This window comes from Podarcis erhardii (genome assembly GCF_964252035.2).
Source record: "Podarcis erhardii genome assembly, chromosome: 3".
In the NCBI taxonomy this organism is placed as follows: domain Eukaryota; kingdom Metazoa; phylum Chordata; class Lepidosauria; order Squamata; family Lacertidae; genus Podarcis; species Podarcis erhardii.
The window spans coordinates 120,533,242-120,551,423 of record NC_138507.1 but is presented as its reverse complement, the minus strand read 5'-3'; the positions used below and the strand labels follow the sequence as shown (position 1 = coordinate 120,551,423).

The following is an 18,182-nucleotide window of genomic DNA, read 5'->3' as shown; positions in this document are numbered from 1 at the left end:
CTGATGTTGGGAAAGATGGAGGGCACAAGGAGAAGGGGACAACAGAGGACGAGATGGTGGGACAGTGTTCTCGAAGCTACCAGCATGAGTTTGACCCAACTGCAGGAGGCAGTGGAAGACAGGAGTGCCTGCCGTGCTCTGGTCCAGGGGGTCACGAAGAGGCGGACACGACTAAATGACTAAACAACAACAACATCCAGCCTTTGCCAAGATCCCTTGAGAAAGTGAGGCGTGTTCCCTTCCTTTCCCTATTTCTTTCGGGTGGGGAAGGGACTGATCTGGGTGAGGGGTGGGGAGAGTGACCAGAGGAATTGGGGACCCACAGCACTCCATCTTTCCCAACATCAGGGTGTCCTTCATTTCTTTGTAAAATCTTGCACTGAATCCATCCGGTCCTGGGGTCTTTCCACTTTTTAATTCTTTAATTGCATTTCTTATTTCTTCTATTTCTATTCTCTCATTTAATTTACTTTTCTCTTTCGTCGGAATTTTCTGCACCCCGACGCTGGATCTCAGTGTCCGGGCTGAATGATGGGGGTGGAGACGCTCCTTCAGGGATACTGGACCGAGGCCGTTTAGGGCTTTAAAGGTCAGCACCAACACTTTGAATTGTGCTCGGAAACGTAGTGGGAGCCAATGCAGATCTCTCAGGACTGGTGTTATGTGGTTCCGGCGGCCGCTCCCAGTCACCAGTCTAGCTGCTGCATTCTGGATTATTTGCAGTTTCCCGGTCACCTTCAAAGGTAGCCCCATGTAGAGCGCATTGCAGTAGTCCAAGCAGGAGATAACTAGAGCATGCACCACTCTGGCAAGCAGGGGCTGGTGGCCACTCCAAGTTAGGGCCAGTTTGTAAACCCAAGCCAATAGTTGCCCTTAGGAGACAAGTCCTATATCTTGATCTCCAGCTGTGTCTGCAATTCCTGTTAAAAGCAGGGCATCCTACAGATGTTGCGCCAGCTTTTCAAGCAGAACAACGGTAACCGTGGGGGAAAATATCAACTGTGCCTAAATGTGCTTTGTCAGCCACACTTAGATTAGCGTACTGGGCTGGAGCGTTTGATCTGTTTTTCTTCAGCAAGTTGCACTCGGGAGAGGATGAATCAGATAAGGAACAGCTTAAGATCCTTTAGTTTACAGCTATTGATAGCAATCCGGGAAACTGTATTGCAGCTGCAACGCTCTGATTATCTGTAATGGAAGGAGAAGGAGCTCTGCTTGCTTGGAGAGTCTTGTTTTTGCAAGGACAACCCGTGCGCCGCTTCTAATCTGTGGCCTGCCTTTAACAGAACAGCTGGGATGATGGAGCCTGCTTCTGTTCAGATGCTAGCCCACTTGGCTCTGCGTCGTATAATCTCTCTTTCCAGTTGAGCTCCCTGCTGCCTTTTTAACTGGAGAGGCTGGGATTTGAGGCTGGGGTCCTCTCCATGGGAAAATACGTACTCTGCCTCTGCAGGGGGCATGGGGGCTCTTAGAAACAGGCAAGCACCCATCAGTAGTTAAGCAGATTGGCAGAGGCTGTAGCGGAGGCAATGGCTTTGGCTTCCCCTGTGCTTGACAAAGGCATTTTATACTTCTTGCATGTCGAACAGCTCTAGCAGTGGTAGGATTGATGTCCTGGATGGTGTTCTGCTTTTCAGGAGGTGATTTCGCAGGTTCCTGCCTTTCCTTCTCCCATCGCCACTGCCTCTGCAACTGTGTGAAGAAGCTGGGATAGTTCACTCGGTAGAGCAATATGAGTCTCTTAATCTCAGAGTGTCAGGGCTGGGGGTTGAACTAGACCAGTGTTTCCCAACCTTGGGCCTCCAGCTGTTTTTGGACTACAACTCCCATCAACCTTAGCTAGTAAGACCAGTGGTCAGGGATGATGGGAATTGTAGTCCGAAAACAGCTGGAGGCCCAAGGTTGGGAAACACTGAACTAGACGACTCTCCTGGTCCCTTCTAGCTCTGTGATTCTGTCTGCTAGGCTTGCAGTGGCTCCTGAGACTGAAGTTGTTGTTTTTTAATTCAGTTGACAATTAATACAAAGGAGGTTCATAGATAGAGGAAAATAATCCCTTCAGGAACTTCTCCTGATCACTATCTGCCTACCTATTCTCAGGCAAAGGGGATTAAGGAGGCAAAGGAAATATTTAGAGTCTTTTAAAGAGCCAAGATGGCCTTTGGATTGCTCTCCTGTACTATTTTAGACATGTGGCTTATACACTTATGTATGAGTGTGCAGGGATGTGGGTTGCACTGTGGTCTAAACCACTGAGCTTAGGGCTTGCCGATCAGAAGGTCGGTGGTTCGAATCCCCATGATGGGATGAGCTCCCGTTGTTCGGTCCCAGCTCCTGCCAACCTAGCAGTTTGAAAGCACATCAGCGTGCAAGTAGATAAATAGGTACCGCTCCAGCAGGAAGGTAAATGGCGTTTCTGTGCACTGCTCTGGTTTTGCCAGAAGCAGCTTAGTCATGCTGGCCACATGACCCAGAAAAACTCTGTGGACAAACGTCGGCTCCCTCAGCCAGTAAAGGGAGATGAGCGCCGCAACCCCAGAGTCGTCTGCGACTGGACTTAACTGTCGAGGGTCCTTTACCTCATATTTGAGACCTTAGAACTCCTATAACAAAGTTTGCATATGTCTTGCATGCACAGTTTCAGCAGAGAAGCATGGTTGTTGACTGAGACTGGACCTAGAAGGGACTTTAGACACGTGGTTGTCTCTGGGGAAGCAAAAAGAGGAGATAGATGAGGAACAGAACATCCTCCAGTCTAACCAAGTAACAGGAGACTTTATGTCCTCATGTTGCCATTGAATCGGTGGATGAGGAATAATAGGAGGGAGCTCACTGTTACGTAGCTTATGCTTTTCATGCAGAAGAAATCCATGTTTTGTGGATTTGGATAGAATGCAACTGAATCCCTCTTGCAAAATTGTGATATCAGGATGTGATCTGTGTGGTTTTTGCATTGCTTTGGTCAGCTTATGGGGCGGGGGGAGAGTAGCATTTGAACATGCCTTTTCTCCACCCATAATGCTTGAAGTGGTTGAGATGATGATGATGATGATGATGATGATAATAATAATATTATAATATCCCGCCCTCCCCAGCCGAAGCCGGGCTCAGAGCGGCTAACAACAATAAAAGTAACACAGCATTCTAAAACCTATCCATTCTAAAATCAATTCAGAATCAAATTAATGGCAACCATTGGGCTAGAGTTCTATGAGGATTACCAAAGGAGGGGGTCAGACTGTGCCTTGGCCAAAGGCCTGGTGGAACAGCTCCATTTTGCAGGCCCTGCGGAAAGATGTCAAGCCCCGCAGGGCCCTAGTCTCTTGGGACAGAGTGTTCCACCAGAGCGGGGCCACAGGCGAAAAAGCCCTGGCTCTGGTTGAGGCCAGCCTAACCTCCCTGTGGCCCGGGACCTCCAAGATGTTTTTGTTTGAAGACCATAAGGTCCTCCGTGGGACATACCAGGAGAGGCGGTCCCGTAGGTACGAGGGTCCTAGGCTGTGCACTATGGGTGCAACTTTGCCCTTACTTCAAGACAGTCGCCTCCAGCCTGGTATTCTCTAGGTGTTTGGGGCCATAGCTCCTATCAGCCCCAGTTAGTACATCTGGGAAGGTTCCCTGAGGTCATATTGCAACCAGAGAGACTAGGGAGTTTGGCAAGTGATGGAATCGGGTATAGGGCACGGAGAACTGAAGAGGGCTTTCCTTTGCCCGTTCATTTTATCCAGCCTCTCTGCACTTGGCTGAGCTCCGTCATGAAGGAAGGTCTCTGTGTCCCAACCTAGGCTCATTATTTCCCCCCACCGCTCCCCCTTTCATTGATGGAATGACTGCCAGGCTTGTTTCCAGCCGACACGCCGAGGCAGAACCTTTTCTTGCAGAAAGCCTCCGGTCTGTATCTAAGCAAGCATTGCTTTTTTGTTTTGTTTTTGTATTAAACAGGAGGCAAACCCCTGGAGATCGGCATTCCGTGCTGCGAAGTTGTGGAGCGGTGAGGGGAATGTGCGTCCCTGATGACAGCAGTCTGTGGGCCTGAGCCCAAGAGCAGAATGTGAAAAGGTACAGTGCGGGAGATGTTGGGGTTTGAGGGCCCAACTAGATGGTGGCAGGGATGTCCCGGGTTCCCTGAGCATAAGAGAAGGGTCAAGGTTCATGGAGGATGATTGGCTGGAATAGGACAGTCACACCTTCTTAGGCCTAGGACCCACGTACCTACGGGACCGTCTCTTCTGGTATGCCCCGCAGAGGACCTTAAGGTCCACAAATGACAACACTTTGGAGGTCCCAAGTCGCAAGGTGGTTAGATTGGTCTCAACTAGGGCCAGGGCCTTTTCAGTACTGGCCCCGATTTGGTAAAATGCTCTTTCACAAGAGACTGGGACCCTATGGGACTTGACATCTTTCCGCAGGGCCTGCAAGACAGAGCTGTTCCACCTAGCCTTTGGTTTGGACTCAGTCTGACCCTTATGTTTCCCTTCCCTTATGGTTTTGATCTATGGGCTACTTTAAAATGAGGCTGCATATTAAATTGCGTTTTCACCTGTATTTTAAATTGGTTTTCCTTTCCTATTATGTTTTTACTGTAATTTTACTGGTGTTAGCCGCCCTGAGCCTGGCTCTGGCCGGGGAGGGCGGGGTATAAATAAAATTTATTATTATTATTATGCAACTCCCAGTCTTCCACAATCTTTTTCTGTTGGTTTCATGCCGTGGCTACCATCGCCCAGATGCATGTTTGCGTCGGTACTCGCTGCACGGGTAGCGGGAAGCACCCAGTGGCATGTGAAACCCCCAACGCTTCCTCTAATAAAAAACCTGGTGTGTTTTGGGGAATGAGTCACTACAGATAAGAGCATTTGTGGCTCCCTCACTTCTTTTTGAGCTCGGGGATCTGTTTATATCTTCAGCTGGCGCTTTTCAAGTGTGTAGCAATTCCGTGATGTGCTTCCACATTTGAGCCAAGCCTTTTAAGTCGTGCTTATTTAATCCACAGGGTAAACCGAACCACCCTAGTAAGCCGCAGAATACCAATTTTTGTTTTGTGCCCTTGGGTCTGGGGTCTGATGGTTCACTCCCCCCTCTATCCTGGCAGTGTTAAAAGTTGCGAAAGCTCCCTTTCCAATCTAGGCCTTGCATCATTTGCTTTTCCCTCCACAGTACATCCTTTTCTTCCTTTCTTCCTTCTTCCTTTGAAGATGCCTCGGTGCTCAGTTCCCAAGAGCTCCTGGCCCTCTCGGAGTTCAAAAGGTTTTGCTGCTTTGAGGCCTGGTTGTGGTCTTCTCATAGCAGGTGGGGAAGGTTGTTTTGGTGGAGGGAAGAATATCCCTTGTAACGTAAAAGAGAAACGAGCCTTGGGCGATGGAGGTGAGCTGCAAGCAGCACTCTGGATTTTCAAGTCTGCTGCTGCTGTGTTGGCTGGGGTTTTACGTGGAAGCGTTGCTGTGGGAGGTGTTAACATGGAGATAAACGCTCCTCCTTGCTTTTGAGCTGACATTGTCAACTGGCCAGGCTCCAGCAGCTGATCTGCCCTGAAGTAAAGTGTTCCATAACACGGCTATATTGGGAATGGCGAAAGGCTTGCAACGAAAGCTCAGGGGCGAAAATCTGCAGAACGGGGGGGGGGGGGGGAGGGGGTGAGAGGCACCGCTGCTTCTGTTGCCTCCAGCCACCTCCCCTTCAATGTGTACGCTTACATGTCCAATGATCAGCCCACAAAGTGGGCTCCGACGTAAAATAAAACGATTCACTTGTCCTTGGGACTCGATTGCTATGCCACTTAGACCTGCCACATTTTACATGTTTCTGACAACAAATCCATAAAACGTGGAGGGCAGGTGAAGAATGCTAAACATGCTAGAACGATGCGCCGGGGAGCTCTGATCGCTTGCAGCAATCCACAGATACACGTCTTCCCTTCACACTCTGGATGTTTATTGTCTAGCCTTTGCAGATACAATTATTGTGCGAAAAAGCTTGGACGGTCGAGGCTTGGACTTAGATTGTCAATGACTTTACAGGTTCCGGCTGCCGAACTTTTCAGCATGAGAATTGGGTCCATTCTGAGCCTTGCTTTTGGGACTCGGCCATGCATATAGGCAGGGGCGCAAACCCTTCTTGCTAAATTTCGAGCCGATGAGATTTTCTAGGGGCTAGGAAGAGGGAAAATGTGCTTCTCTGCCATTGCAGCAGCCCTGGGCTCCACATGCCAGGCCCGGTTTTTACACTTCCAGAAGCTACTGGGGTGTCTGGATTTTTGCACTCCTGTAGGTGGGCCTGTCTCTGCAGCACCACCTCTTCTACATGCAGTGTAGGCCTGGGAAATATCACGGGGAGCTGCCATCCTTTAGAGGTGGACTAATGAATGGCCTGTAAGGGACGCGGGTTAAACCACAGAACCTAGGGCTTGCCGATGAGAAGGTCGGCGGTTCGAATCCCCGCCACGGGGTGAGCTCCCGTTGCTCGGCCCCAGCTCCTGCCAACCTAGCAGTTCGAAAGCACATCAAAGTGCAAGTAGATAAATAGGTACCACTCTGGCGGGAAGGTAAAGGGCGTTTCCGTGCGCTGCTCTGGTTCGCCAGAAGCAGCTTAGTCACGCTGGCCACATGACCCGGAAGCTGTACTCTGGCTCCCTCAGCCAATAAAGCGAGATGAGCGCTGCAACCCCAGAGTCATCTGCAACTGGACCTAATGGTCAGGGGTCCCTTTACCTTTATCTAATGAATGGTCTGCCTTGGTATATTCTGGATGTTGGAGGGGTGCTTCAACCTAGGCCGTTCCCGTTCATCTCTTCTAAATGGATGAGCAGCTACAGTGAAACTAATGAGAAAAGCCAGAGAGACTTTTTAACAATGGGAGCCATAATAGGGTCCCGTGACCCTGATTCTCATAAAAGCTTGCAGGTCAGATTTATTTGCTGAGGGGACTTCACTGCCACTTCTTGTTAAGAGAGATGGTCTCCTCGTCTCCTAGCTGGGTCTGAGAAGGAGATCACAATTCTTTTGGTAGATTGGGAAAGGCTGGTGGTTAGGTAACCAGCTATCAGAGACATGAGATGATCTCAGTCCAGGCTTCTCATTCTAGCGCCCTTGTTGTCATAGCCAGGTGACTGGAAAACCGAATCCTAAAGGGAAACTGACATTGAAAGGAGTTAGACGTGATCCATGGCGGGCTTATCCAGCATGGGCCCTTCCTTCCGTCCCTGGATCTGTTTGGAATGTGCCGTGACGGAGCGCTTCCAACCCCTCTTTCGGATCAATGATAAAAGCCTCTCTGACAGCACTTGGCAGCAGCCTCTATACATTATTTAGCCCCTCCTCCCATGCATTAGCACATTTCATGGCTCCCCGGGGGCAGGAGCCCTAGGTGTGCTGGTTAATATCTCTCTGCTGCTCTTTTATATCTGCTAGCTTACCGCTCTTTGGGGAAATGGGGCTGCCGGCTGCCTCCCCACGCCCCTGAGTGGCTGGACCTAGAGGGAGGTGGACCTCGATGGAGCTGTTGCTGTTGCAGGCAGGGCAGCGGATTGGGAGCCGGTAGGGAGCAGATGGAAAGACAGAGCTCACTGGAAGCTCACTGGGAGGACAGATCGTGAAGCTGAGGCTCCAATACTTTGGCTACCTCATGAGAAGAGAAGACGCTCTGGAAAAGACCTAGTGGTGGGCAGTTAGGATCCAACGGAGGGATGATTTTGAAGGAATCTCGGACCCAGCCCCTTTTAGCTGGAAACCAAGAGGGCAGTGCAGCTGTTTGAGCCACTGTTAGCTGCTCTGGAACTTGGTCAGAGTCCCTCATAATGACCTTTTTGTTGTCTGAGTCTGTGCCCACGGACCTCCATTCTCCTTCCCTGCCCCACCTCTTTGTCTTGTGGGCCGGGAGAGGGGGGAAGGCTAAGAAAGGAGCAGAGATGTGGGGCGTGTGTGTGTGTGAGAGAGAGAGAGACAGAGAGAGAGAGAGAGAGTATTAAGTGGACCTTGCTTTAAAATCCGGAGAACAACAAGGACGGAAAGTGTGGGGTGAAACTCGCTTCGGAGACAGTGCCAAAGCTTTAAACCCAGCCAAGGATGGTAGCGGCAGGCCCCTTCTCCATTCCTCCCTTTCCAAATGTGAGGGGCTCTGTCCTCTTCTCTGAACCAGTTTTGCGGACATGGCTGATAAAATGCCCTTCGGAGCGGAAGCCAATCACCTGCCGAGCTGCTGAAAGGTTTGCTTCTGCGTCTGCAGTTTGTGTGAAGAGCTGGTGCCAAACCACCAATTTTCACCTTCGCTGGGTGCAGACAGCTGGTATGGAGCAAAGAGCAAAATCCAGCGTGCTGGGTTGGGGTGTAGGAGACTCTCTGCTCTGGTTCTCTGTTTGACTCAGGCCTGCTGAGGGCCTGAAGGGCCCTGCCCTTGCCTCTTAGGCTTAGGGTGGGACCTGACAGGCTCTTAAGGACTGTTGCTGCTGCTGCTGCTACTGCTCAGCAGAGAGGGCTCCTCTTTAAAATTGTTTTTAATTTCTATCTTCCCTGGAAAAGACCCTGATGCTGGGAAAGATTGAGGGTACAAGGAGAAGGGGATGACAGAGGACGAGATGGTGGGACAATGTTCTCGAAGCTACCAGCATGAGTTTGACCAAACTGCGGGAGGCAGTGGAAGACAGGAGTGCCTGGCGTGCTCTGGTCCAGGGGGTCACGAAGAGGCGGACACGACTAAACAACAACAACAAAAATTTCTATCTGTGTTGTTTTTGTTGTAAACAAAATCTGCCCTTTCCCCCTTATGGGGTATCCAAGAGCCCATATAGAGTCCTTACGTAGGTTCCCTATTGGTAGGAGAAAATAACAGAGGCCAACCAGAGAATATTGAGAAGCAAAGCAGCTAGTAAGCTTGATCTTTATGGATCTGTTGCAACAGGGTCCTCACTCATCACACGCAGGAGGGAGGAGGAACCCAGAACAATAGTGTGCAAGCCTTTATATAGACTTTTGAAATTGCCACCCTATAGATCAAGACCACCCCCAGAAACATCATACATACATCACAGAAGGGGTGTAGCTCAAGACACGCCCCCCCCCAGATACATCATACCTACATCACAGAAAAAGCGGTCTAAAACAGAAATTTGAATGTTGTTTTTCTCCTGTCATTGTCTGGCAGGTTACTTGATTGGATTGCCTGGGGAGTCTGGCCAGTCTTTTGTAATGATAAATACTTAGTTCCTGGGCCAGGTCACAGGCTCACACCCTATTCATATCTTAAATGTGCCCTTAAGACAGGATTTGTGAAGGAATGAGGAGGCTTTTCCATTTCCCTTTGACCTTGCAGAGAAAACATTTGGTCAGTTTGGGAATCAAAATGGGTTTCAGGTCAGTCTTCCTGTGCTGATCTATGTACGTGCTTGGTTGGTACACTTATGAACATTTAACATATATCTAAGACCTCAAAATTCCTATCACATTTTCAATGAGACCGTCTTGGCTGTGAGCCCTGGAAACCCTGCACCCTGCCTTGCTGGCCCTTTCCCATCTGGCCTGGGAGAGTAGAGTACGGACTGACTCCAGCTACAAAAGCTGAGGCTGTTAGACAAATTCTTGGGCTGGAGTATTGTTTCCGCGGGTGTTGAGAGAGCTTGTTGCTGTTATTGATATTATTGTTGTATCTTTAGTTTTAGATCTTACGATTTACATGGAAATTGTTTCCATTTGGTTGTGTACGTTTTGATGTGTTTTATTTGTTGTTTATGACTTCGGTTATGTTTGTAATTATGGAAATCTTGTCATGTTGTAAGCCGCCTTGAGCATAGTTTCAACTATGGAAAGGCGGCATACAAATAAAATGATGGTGATGATGATGATGATGGCTTTCCCACCCCCAATGCTTCTTTAGAACAGTGACACCACCCCCTTTCACAAAGCCAAATTCCTCATTTTTTTTGGTTTTAAATTCGTCTTCAAAATCTTTCTTTCTTTCTTACACCCTGCTTCTGGGGGGGACGAACCATCATGGCCTCACATTTTGCATTATCGGCCACTGCTTCCATCCATCAGCCGCTTTTTTAACGATCAGCTGCCAGAACGTAAGAAAAGCTGCCTAATTGAGGCTCACCCTGCCCCACATCATAGAATCACAGAACTTTAGAGTTGGAAGGAATCCAGCGGTCATCTAGTCCAACCCCCTGCAATGCAGGAATCTCAGCTAAAGCATCCATGACAGATGGCCATCCAACCTCTGCTTAATCCTCTTCTTGCAATTGCCAGGCAGGTGGTACTGAACTGTGAGATTCTTCTAACCCAGCCTTGCAGACAGCTCCTTGTAGAGAGGAAGAGGGCTGCCAGGCAGGGGAGCAACCCTATAGGTGACTCTTTTTTTTATTATCTTCCTTTTTCGGCGACAAAGGACTGAGATAGGTTTGTGTTCTCTGGGAGCCCAGTAACGTACGTGTGTGTGCGTGCGTGCGTTAGTTAGTTAGTTAGTTAGGTAAAAGGACCCCTGACCATTAGGTCCAGTCGTGGACAACTCTGATTTTCTGTTTCACATTTTAAAATACACACTTTGCATCCTTAAGATCTCCATGACTTCCCTACAATGACCCTGTGACGGAGGTGAAGAGGCCGTGACTGACTCCAAGGTCACCCAGTGAGATTCATGGCTGAGTGGGGATTTGAACCCTGGTCTCCTGGGTCCTAGTCTCTGACATCCTAACCACTGCACCACCCTGCCTTCCTACAGTACTTCTGCTATGGGGCAGCTATGTAAAGTACAGTGGTACCTCAGGTTACATACGCTTCAGCTTACAGACTCCGCTAACCCAGAAATAGTGCTTCAGGTTAAGAACTTTGCTCCGGCGGCGCAGCAGCAGCAGCGGGAGACCCCATTAGCTAAAGTGGTGCTTCAGGTTAAGAACAGTTTCAGGTTAAGAACGGACCTCTGGAACGAATTAAGTACTTAACCCAAGGTACCACTGTAGATAAATAAGCATGGGGGAAAGCAAAATGTAACTTAGGGGAGGATTTGAAATATTTTCCTCGAAGCTTGAATTTGTTTTATTCTGGATTGTTTCATTTGATGCTTTAATGTGTTGTAAACCACTTTGAGATGCAAATAATAATAATAGTAATAATAATAATAATAATAATAATAATAATAATATTCTGTCCTTAGCAAAAACAAAAAACTGGCCCCTAGACATTATGTTGTAGCGGCCGTAACCTAGGTTTAAGGTAAGGTAAAGGTAAAGGGACCCCTGACCATTAGATCCAGTCGTGGCCGACTCTGGGGTTGCGGCACTCATCTCGCTTTATTGGCCGAGGGAGCCGGCGTACAGCTTCCGGGTCATGTGGCCAGCATGACTAAGCCGCTTCTGGCGAACCAGAGCAGCGCACGGAAATGCCGTTCACCTTCCCGCTGGAGCGGTACCTATTTATCTACTTGAACTGGTGTGCTTTCGAAATGCTAGGTTGGCAGGAGCAGGGACTGAGCAACGGGAGCTCACCCCATTGCGGGGATTCAAACCGCCGACCTTCTGATCGCCAAGTGCTAGGCTCTGTGGTTTAACCCATAGCGCCACCCGCGTCCTGTGTGTGTTAGTTTTCATTAAAACTACATGATTTTGTTAATTTTAAAATTTCTGTCCTGTGGTTCACAGCCAAAATGCAAGCGACACTGCCTTGTCGTTGACTCAGGAAAAACCTGAGGGCAAAACTCTCGGATTAGGTTTTCGTGACTTCTGCCTCAACCTCTCCACTCAAGGCGTGAGGTTTGCTCCTGTGAGAGTCCACTGCCCTTAATTATAAACCTGGTTGCAGGGAGAACCCTTCCTCTCTCTCTCTCTCACCTTTAGAACTCGGAGCCGCTGTGTGAAACTGATGGTGTGAAGCTTCAGGACAGATGGAAGGAAGTTTTGCTTCCATAGAACTGATTTAAACAACCTGTAGCTGTTGAAATTCTCTCTTCCACAATGCTGTTAAAAATGCGGGAGGGAGCCCTGTCTTTTGGCTATGAGTCTCTTGGTACTTTTCTGTTGCATGTGAGAAAAGCCTGCTGGACCAGGCCAATGGCCCATTGTCACGGTCCGGTTCAGGGGCGATCAAAGTGCTGGCAGGGGCCGTCAGGACCGGGGGCAAGATGGCGGGGTAGGAGCAAGAACGGGAGTCAGGAAGCCAAGAGCCCGAGGGTCAGAGAGCCGGGAGTCACGAAGTCAGGGGTCCATGGGTCAGGAAGCAAGGAGTCACAAAGTCAAGGGTCCGAGGGTCAAGGAGCAAGGAGTCACAAAGTCAAGGGTCTGAGGGTCAAGGAGCAAGGAGTCCCAAAGTCAGGGGTCCGAGGGTCAGGAAGCAAGGAGTCATGAAGTCAAGGGTCCGAGGGTCAAGGAGCAAGGAGTCACAAAGTCAGGGGTCTGAGGGTCAAGGAGCAAGGAGTCGCAAAGTCAGGGGTCCGAGGGTCAGGAAGCAAGGAGTCATGAAGTCAGTGGTCCAAGGATCAAGAAGCAAGGAGTCACGAAGTCAGGGGTCTGAGGATCAAGAAGCAGGGAGTCAAGAAGCCAAGGTTCAAGGATCAGGAAGCAAGAAGCCAAACGCAGCAAGGCAGGAAACGTGTTGCTGTGGCAAAGAGCCAAAGGGAAATGCTGACCTTATAGCCCTTCCCGGTTCTTGCCACCAGGTGCTGTGAGTTACCAATCGGCCTCACATTTGAGGCCATGCCTCGCCTCTTCAGAACAAACTTAGGAAGGCCCCAGTCCTGCGAAGCCCTACTAGTCACCGGGCCTGGCTCCTGCATGCACACCTGACACCCATCTTGTCCAGCATTCTGTTCTCCTAGTGGCTGACCAGGTGCCTGTGGAAACCAGTGTGCAGAACACGAGCACAAGAGCAGTTTCCCCTGCCTTGGATCCAGCAGAATTGCTGCCTGGTTTCGCCCTTATTCGATGTGTGCATGCATATCCCTTCGACTGGCATGCTCAACACCCTTTTGTCCATGTTGTTGTCACTTCGGTCTTAGAAGTTAGGACTACACAACTGAGACATCATCGTGACTTGGAACAGCTATGGAGGCATTAGCAGCAGCAGCAACAGACCAAGCTGTCCGTAGATTTAAGGTGCACGTGAAGTGACTAGGGGGAGGGGAAAGTTGGCTCTCTCCCCCCTTTAAACTCCACTTTTACTAGAGTTCATAATTGGAGCCTATTGATTTTTGGTTTTCCCTGTCTGTGTTTTCCCACAACACTGCCATTGTTCAGCCGACTGCTCATTTGGAACGATTGAATTGCCTGTTGCTGGAACATTATGTGATTTAGATTGTTGCCCTGTGAAGCTTGTATAAAGTTAATAGCCTGCATTACTTCTCGCTCTCTGGAATGTAGCTTTTGGCTTGTGGTGGGTCCAATAGTTACGTGCAAGTTGCTGCCTTCTGCTGGACGGATGCGGATTTTACCTGTGCCTTGTAGAGATTGTCTGTTTACCTGCAAGTTTACCTTGGTGCCTACCATGCGGTTGGCAGGACCGAAACACAGAATTTGGCTTGAGCGTTCAGCAAGCTTCTAGCCCTTGCCTTTGCATAAATGAGGGCTTGAAAAGATTGCTGCTTCATATGCCTCCCTGACGCATTGCTATGGCAAGTAATCCACCCGTCTCCCCAGCACAATTCTTCTTCCTGCCTCCACAGCTGATTAGGCCTGGAGTTGAATGAAGACTAATAAATGGAAACTCAGGCCACGTCTAAGAGAGGGAGTGCTGTTTGTGGCTGGCTCTGGGCTCACCCGGCAGCCTATGCCTGAGGCAATGGCAGCGGGGCAGGGAGGAGCAGAGTGTGGTTTCTAAAACACATACACACACACAGTAGGAAGATGGAACAGATGTGGAGGCCACAATTTGTAGGAAAAGTACATCCGTAAGGTAGAACAGGAGCAAAATTGCACCTTTCCGAGCCCTTGTGTGCAGTCCTGGAGAAGTAGAACTTGTTGTTGCTGTTGTTGTTGTTTAGTCATTTAGTTGTGTCCTACTCTTCGTGATCCCATGGACCAGAGCAGGCACTCCTGTCTTCCACTGCCTCCCGCAGTTTGGTCAAACTCATGCTGGTAGCTTCGAGAACACTGTCCCACCATCTTGTCCTCTGTCGTCCCCTTCTCCTTGTGCCCTCCATCTTTCCCAACATCAGGGTCTTTTCCAGGGAGTCTTCTCTTCTCCTGAGGTGGCCAAAGTATTGGAGCCTCAGCTTCACAATCTGTCCTTCCAATGAGCACTCAGGGCTGATTTCCTTCAGAATAGATAGGTTTGATCTTCTTGCAGTCCATGGGACTCTCAAGAGTCTCCTCCAGCACCAGAATTCAAAGCATCAATTCTTCGGCGATCAGCCTTCTTTATGGTCCAGCTCTCACTTCCATACATCGCTACTGGGAAAACCATGGCTTTAACTATACGGACCTTTGTTGGCAAGGTGAAGTAGAACTTGGCCACATTGAAACTTGGGTTAGGAGTGCATTTTGGATATAACAGACATGGAAAAGATTTGGATTATTATAAAAGATGCAGGAGGAAATGATTAATACAGTGGTACCTCAGGTTATAAATGCTTCAGGTTACAGACTCCGCTAACCTGGAAGTAGTACCTCTTTGCTTCAGGATGAGAACAGAAATTGCGCGGTGGCAGCAGCAGGAGGCCCCATAAGCTAAAGTGGTGCTTCAGGTTAAGAACAGTTTCAGAAGAGTTTGGATTTGATATCCTGCCTTTCACTCCCCTTCAGGAGTCTCAAAGCGGCTCACATTCTCCTTTCCCTTCCTCCCCCACAACAAACACTCTGTGAGGTGAGTGGGGCTGAGAGACTTCAGAGGAGCCCAAGGTCACCCAGCAGCTGCAGGTGGAGGAGCGGGGAAGCGAACCCGGTTCCCCAGATTGCAAGTCCACTGCTCCTAACCACTACACCACACTGGCTCCTTCAGGTTAAGAACAGACCTCCGGAACGAATTAAGTTCTTAACCCGAGGTACCACTGTAATAGGATCCACAAAGGGGAGGAAGGAAGTCCAGAAGATTATTTGGAATCTTGTTTTTATGTTGTATGTTGAATATGTGATCGTAGAACTCTGATTTGAAAAACCAAATAAATAAATTTATTTTAAAAAGAAAAAGGGGGGGAAAAAGAAACTTGGGTTAGGCAGGGAAACCCGGGGAATGGCTGCTTGATGGCTGGAATAAAGATTTCTGCTTCAGCCAGCAGCGTGCCAGGGAAAGCAGGAACGGAAGCAGAGTTCTTGAAAGCACTCTGGCTGCAGCAAGTTGGAGACCCGGAGGACAGCAGGAGACTCAGATCCCTGAGTTTTGAGTGGCAGCAAAAGTGACTCACCAAGCCATTTCGGGGAGAGCAGATTTGAGGGACTAGAACCCAAAGCAGCCTGAGGAGCTCAATCTTTATATTCTTCTGATCAAAGCGATTTTCAACATTGATTGGATCAGGGAGATATCAGCCAGTTCTTAACCATAGTTACGTAGTTCCTGGCAGGTTAGGCTGGATCTCTCCACCCTGACAGGATTTCCTTCTGTTTCTTCAGTTGGCGTAGTCACTCCTTGGCCAGCGTGATTGGATTTTTGGACCCATTTAATGGGCCCAGAGTAATGGGCCGTCTGTCCTGCAGATGGCGGATTGGATTTGCCTCGCAAAAGGCCACTCCCTACACATATGGCTTGAGATGTCAACTCAGTTGATGGTGACCAACCTTCAGCTGCTTTTCCTCATCAGACCTCAAGCCAGTTTCCTTACAAAGTGGTCCAAACTGAAGCCCCCGAGGTCCAGAGCCAGCCTGACAACTGGGGACCTTTTGTTGTTGTTTAGTCGTTTAGTCATGTCTGACTCTTTGTGCTAGTAGCTTCAAGAACACTGTCCAACCCTCTCGTCCTCTGTCGTCCCCTTCTCCTTGTGCCCTCCATCTTTCCCAACATGAGGGTCTTTTCCAGGGAGTCTTCTCTTCTCATGAGGTGGCTAAAGTATTGGAGCCTCAGCTTCAGAATCTGTCCTTCCAGTGAGCACTCAGGGCTGATTTCCTTACTGGGGACCTAGTGGTGGGCAAAAGTCGGCAGAGCAATGAATATCACTCGTTGTACACTAAGCTGCGCTCCAGCCAAACAGAAGTTAGAGGTTCACACATGGATTCACACACATACTCTTCTCTCCAAATAAGCATGTTGACTTTCAGAGGACCGGGAGGCCAGCTGACAAGCCCAGCTCGGACGTCTCCATTCATCGGCCTGTGCTCCAACGTAAATCAGCGACCTGAACTTCAAAAGCCAAGGCACGCAATTAGAGGAGTGTACTGGGCCCATCAGCTCCTGGCAAACAGAAGGGGAAGAAATGGAGGCAGTGAGAGATTTTACTTTCTTGGGCTCCATGATCACTGCAGGTGGTGACAATAGTCATGAAATTAAAAGATGCCTGCTTCTTGGGAGAAAAGCAATGACAAACCTAGACAGCATCTTAAAAAGCAGAGACATCACCTTGCCAACAAAGGTCCGTATAGTTAAAGCTATGGTTTTCCCAGTAGTGATGTATGGAACTGAGAGCTGGACCATAAAGAAGGCTGATCGCCGAAGAATGGATGCTTTTGAATTCTGGAGGAGACTCTTGAGAGTCCCATGGACTGCAAGAAGATCAAACCGATCCATTCTGAAGGAAATCAACCGAGATAGTTGAAAGAGGACGAGATGGTGGGACAGTGTTCTCGAAGCTACCAGCATGAGTCTGACCAAACTGCGGGAGGCGGTTGAAGACAGGAGTGCCTGGCGTGCTCTGGTCCAGGGGGTCATGAAGAGGCGGACACGACTAAATGAGTAAACAACACCAACAACAACTGCGCACAGAAGTAGGCGTGAGGCATGTGAAGTCATGCTACAGCTACAGATTTATTAAACATAAATCAGGACAAAGAAGCATGTCGTCTCTCTCTCTCATGTCGTCTCGGAGAGAACAGCAAAAGCTATACAAAATGGAAGTTCCCAGCAAGCTGTGCTGGAATGTAAACAGACATGTGACACGCAACAATCTCATGCCTGTTCCTTAAGGTGGAATGGAAATGTCAACAGGGGGCACTATCATGAGAACATAAGCAGAGCCCACTGGATCAGGCCAATGGCGCATCTAGGCCAGCATCCTGTTCTCCCAGTGGCTGACCAGGCAAAAACCTGCAAGCAGGATTTGAGCACTCATACCTTCCCGTAGTTTCCAGCAACTGACAATGCTGCCTCCAGCTTTGAAGGCAGAGCATAGCCCCTCCTCCAATTTTTTTGTCTAACTCTCTTTTAAAGCCACCCAGGTTGGCGTCCATCGCTGCCTCCTGTGGCAGTGAGTTCCGTAGTTTATCTCTTGACACTGCGTCAAGAAGGAGGTCCTTTTATCCTTATGTCATAAGGAGGTCCTTATGTCACATAGAGGAGGGAGAAAGGTTGTTTTCTGCTGCTCCAGAGAAGCGGACACGGAGCAATGGTTCCAAACTACAAGAAAAAAGATTCCACCTAAACATTAGGAAGAACTTCCTGGCAGTAAGAGCTGTTCGACAGTGGAATTTGCTGCCAAGGAGTGTGGTGGAGTCTCCTTCTTTGGAGGTCTTTAAGCAGAGGCTTGACAACCATATGTCAGGAGTGCTCTGATGGTGTTTCCTGCTTGGCAGGGGGTTGGACTCGATGGCCCATGTGGTCTCTTCCAACTCTATGATTCTATGATTCTATCCACCTTGAGTTTTCCAGCGTTCAGCTTCTGTGGATGACAACAAATTCTAGTTTTACAAGAAGAGAAGGGAAAACATTTCTCCGTCCATTTTCTCTATTCTATGCATACTGTAAACTTCATGCATAATTTGTATAAATCTATTACTGTTGAAGGACATAGTCTAGCAAGGCCAAAGCACTCACGGAGGGCGTGGACAAGGACTGTCAGGAAGCTGGACCTAAGTACCGTATTTTTCGCTCTGTAAGACGCACCAGACCACAAGACACACCTAGTTTTTGGAGGAGGAAAACCAGAAAAAAAATATTCTGAATTTCAGAATCCAGAACAGCAAGAGGGATCGCTGCGCAGTGAAAGTAGCAATCCCTCTTGCTGTTCTGGCTTCTGGGATAGCTGCGCAGCCTGCATTCGCTTTGTAAGACGCACACACATTTCCCCTTACTTTTTAGGAGGGAAAAAGTGAGCCTTATAGAGCAAAAAATACGGTAGAACCCCAG

General features: G+C 48.9%; 1 protein-coding gene across 4 annotated transcripts in view; it reads left to right on the top strand.

The window, feature by feature from the left end:
* Window positions 1–18,182, top strand: part of EXTL3 (exostosin like glycosyltransferase 3) — a 177,845-nt gene that overhangs the window by 84,684 nt on the left and 74,979 nt on the right. For 3 of the 4 annotated variants that reach the window (XR_014154536.1, XM_081854616.1, XM_081854615.1), the window contains exon 3: window positions 3,943–4,059. The exons of the other annotated variant lie outside the window; for it this stretch is intronic. The gene's annotated coding sequence lies outside the window, so the exon portion shown is untranslated. The remainder of the gene's footprint in view (window positions 1–3,942; window positions 4,060–18,182) is intronic. 4 annotated transcript variants of the gene reach the window in all.